General features: G+C 37.5%; 1 pseudogene; it reads left to right on the top strand.

The window, feature by feature from the left end:
• Positions 1-4,346, top strand: part of LOC103594944 — a 15,624-nt pseudogene that overhangs the window by 9,601 nt on the left and 1,677 nt on the right.

Genomic DNA, 4,346 nt, shown 5'->3' with positions numbered 1-4,346 from the left:
CTGCTATGGCCAATGTTTAACAGCTCAGAGCAAGAGCACATGAGCACATCTGAAGGGAAGCGTAGCAGGCTATTTCAGTTTGAAACCATGGCGTCAAGAATATTGCATGTTATCTCCACACTCGGACTCCCCCATCCCCCACCAGACCATTCCAAGGGGACAAGAAGTCCTAGCTGTGATGTGTTTAACAAAATGCTTCTAAAAACTTTCTCCATGAATTGGGTTTTGCAAGAAGACCATGATATATTTTGCCTGGAGTCTTTTTCATTTTTAATTTTTAAATTCAGTCATGTTTTAAGTGTGCTTCCATTTCATTTACACTTAGCCCACCAAGCTGTAGTATTCTAAGAGTTATTTGATGTTGAAGAAGTTCTATACATTTTTTATAAGCCATGTTAAGTGTTTCTCTTTGAACCATAAAGTTGTATTTTTGCCATCTCTAAGAGGAAATCAGACTGAAAAATAACATGGATAGAGTTCCTAAATGCAAAATCACTAACAGGAAAAAAATGTTTCTCAAAATCTTTTATCATCCAGTAAAAGGATATTTATCCACAAACAGCCTAGGGATGAATTATGCTGCATTCTTTAATATCCTTCAGAAACAAATAGAATTTGTATAAGGCTATCATCACAGTATTGCAGCAAAGAAGCCACCTAATGGTTCTGTCAGAAGGTCAATGTAATGTTGAAAAGAAAAAAGGAAAGGTTATTCAATATCATGCATATATTCCTCTCCCTCAACTAGCTTTGTTAATGGAAACTCTTACTTTTGAGGTAGCTCAATCATTACCCTTCTTTCTTGCANTAGCTTTGTTAATGGAAACTCTTACTTTTGAGGTAGCTCAATCATTACCCTTCTTTCTTGCATAAAAGGATTGAAATGCAGGGACTCATTCAGTTTTTTTTTGTTTGTTTGTTTTTTTAAATCTCTCGTTCTTTCTTTCCTTCTACCCAAGAAACTATCCACTGTTTCTTGCTGATGCATTTAGAAATTTTAAAGCTCAGGGTAACCTAGAGAAAGACTTATTCTCATATTTTCTAGGGACAAGGTTCTACCATTAGTGTATGGACCCAACGCTTTGAATGAAAAGGCATCAAAATTTACGTTGATGAACTTTGTGATGGAGAAAGTGAACCTACGTTTTCTGGTCTAGGACAGTCTTGACAAGTGAATACCCTGACAGCTGCATCCAGCATAGGAATGAAGACAAGGTAGAAAAGCTGGAGAGCAGAACTAGGCCTACCCAGAGTCATAGAGGCCCCTCCAGAGCTGTTCAAATCTTGTTTTTATTTTTGGCACTGCAGTCCATTTTTCTTCTTTTTTTCCCCAAATAAATAACATTTTTAATGAAAAGTAACTATTTTCCAATTCAAAAAATGTGCATTGTTTTGCATTTTTGCTAGTTTTTTCAGTGTCTCATTTGATAGAAGACAGTTGAATTTTCACATCTCCTTCTGCTGTGAAATGTTGTTTTGAGTGGAGCACACAAAGAAAGTCGAGCCTTGACATGGATAAGTAGTTGTAAGGGGGAAGCATTTTAGAAATGTTCTTTAGAATTAGATATAAGAGTCATAGGAGAAAGGCAGTTTATGGGAAGGGCAGGTCTTCCCTGCTGACATCTTTCTTCTGCCCCTCATCTGCTCCAGCCAGCCTGAGTCCCCGAGCAGTTAGTTTGAGAATCACTGTGACCAATGTCAACTCTCTCATTTTACAGGTGGGAAAACTGAGGCAAAAGAAATGTAGCAATTTTTCCCCAAGTCACACTAATTTTTAAAAATTGGGGTTTTTTTTGGACAGTATTCAAGTTCTTTTCCATTGCACTACACCAGGAGTCAACAAACTTTTCCTATAAAGAGCCAGATAAAAATGTTTTAGGCTTTGTTAGCTATATGGTCTCTGTTGGGACCACTCAACTCTGGTACTGTACTGTGGAAACATAGACAACACACGAACAAATGGGCAAGGCTGTGTTCCAGTAAATGTTATTTATGGAAATTTTAATTTGAATTTTATGTAATTTTTATGTGTTACAAAATACATTCTTATATTTTTCTTTTTCTTTTAACCATTCAAAAAAAGGAAAGATTATTCTTACTTCATTGGGCTATACAAAAATAATCATGAAGCCATATTTGGCCTCTTCACCACCTTTTCATCCAACCTAAATGGTATTTTTCATGCACTAAGTTTAAGCACTTTGGGGGGGAGGGTTATACAAGTGTCGTTTCTTTTCCATTGATATCTCCAATTCAAGCATCCACCTGCCCTGTCTGTATCTCTGAATTTTCTCCAGCCACATCTTATTTCTCCACAGTTTTACCTGAGAGTTCAGAGCAGTTTATTAAAAAGTTAGAATTAGAAGAATTCTCATGACTGTTTTACAACTGAATGAACATGTGAAAACATAGTCGATCAAAGTCAATTTCGTTTTTTTTTCCTTTTCTTTATTTTTATTTTTAATTTTTTTTGACAGCTAGCTGGGATAGGCATCAAACCTTGCACCTTGCTGTTCTCAGGACCACAGTCTAACCAACTGAACTAACCAACTAACACAAAGTTACAGTCAGATATCAAGAATAAGTTCTGGTGCTCGAGGGTGACTTTAATAATATTGTACTGTAAAAATTTCAGGACAGCCAGAAAAGAAGATCTTAAATGTTATAACCACAAAGAAATGATAAATTTTTAGATGACAGATGTGCTAACTATTCTGACTGGATCATTATAAAATGTATGAATGTACTGAAACAACAAACTGTACCCCATAAACTTGTACAATTAAAAAAAAGTCAATTTCATGTCCAGCTCCAATCCTTCCAATTTTAGAGATGCTGTTGAGGGAGAAGACCGGGTTCTGTGCCCTCTCAGTGCTCCTGACACTGTGGCAGGGTGCAGCAGGTGTGACCATTCTCCACTTTTTCAGCTATTGTTCTGAGATGGACTTTCCTAAAAGAATGAGGGTCTACAATAGAAACAGCACCATTTATAATTCGACCAATAAAATAATAGGTAACGTTTATTCAGCAACCACCATGAAAGACAATATTATAAAATGGTTTTAAGGGCAGACAAATTGATCTGTAGATTGCCTGGGTCATTCCCAGCTCTGACACTTACTAGCCATGTGACATTGGGCAAATTAGTTCAGTTGCTTCTTCCTCAATTTCCTCATCTGTAAAATGGTCACGACAACAGGAGTATATACTTCACAGAGTTATAGAACCAAATCGTTTAGCATATGTGAAGCACTTTAAACAGTATTATTATCGTTTGTGAGATATCACCTTAAGTTCCCTGTTTTCATTTTCTCTCTCAATTCTTCTATTTCTTTGCTCCAGAGGTAGGCACCATTAACTGTGTGGCATGCTAAAATCCAGACATTGTCTGTGTATACAGTGATAATGCTAGTTAAGTATTATTGAGCACTACCAGACACTATTTTAAAGGCTTTCATTATATTAAATAATTTAATTTTTGTAATAATCCTCTGAGATAGATACTGTTAAAATATATGTAAGGATGAAGAAACTGGGACATAGAGAAATTATTACAGCTAGCCCAGGGTCACTTAGCTGGTAAATGGCAGAGTCACTCCTGAAAACAAAATAATTAAGAGTTGAATCTGCTTTTTTGCAATGGGTTTCCTGCCAGAACACAGGTGTTGTGAAAACCGCTGCTAAATCAAAGCCAAATTGGGAACGGAAAAGACTCATATTAACATCGTTGTCATTGGATGCATAGATTCAGGCGAGTCCACTACTGCTGGCTATCTGATCTACAGATGTGGTGGGATTGACAAAAGAACTATCGAAAAGTTTGAGAAGGAGGATGCTGAGATGGGAAAGGGCTCTTTCAAGTATGCCCAGATCTTGGATAAACTGAAAGCTGAACCTGAGGGTGGTGCAACCAATGATATCTCCCTGTGGAAATTTGAGACCAGCAAGTGTTACATGACTATAGTGGATGCCCCAAGACACAGAGACTTCATCAAACATGATTACAGGCACATCTCAGGCTGACTGTGCTGTCCTGATTGTTGCTGCTGGTGTTGGTGAGCTTGAAGCTGGTATCTGCAAGAATGGGCAGACCCCATGAGCGTGCTCTTCTGGCTTACACACTGGGTGTGAAACAACTGATTGTTGGTATTAACAAAATGGATTCTACTGAGACACCCTACAGCCAGAAGAGATATGAGGAAATCATTAAGGAAGTAAGCACCTACATTAAGAAAATTTGCTACAACCCCGACACAGTAGCATTTGTGCCAATTTCTGGTTGGAATGGTGATAAGATGCTGGAGCCAAGTGCTAAAATACCTTAGTTCAAAGGATGGACAGTCACC

This window comes from Galeopterus variegatus, unplaced genomic scaffold (assembly GCF_000696425.1).
Source record: "Galeopterus variegatus unplaced genomic scaffold, G_variegatus-3.0.2 Scaffold1649, whole genome shotgun sequence".
Classification (NCBI taxonomy): domain Eukaryota; kingdom Metazoa; phylum Chordata; class Mammalia; order Dermoptera; family Cynocephalidae; genus Galeopterus; species Galeopterus variegatus.
The sequence above is the reverse complement of the archived record's forward strand: the minus strand, read 5'-3'. Positions and strand labels throughout refer to the sequence as shown.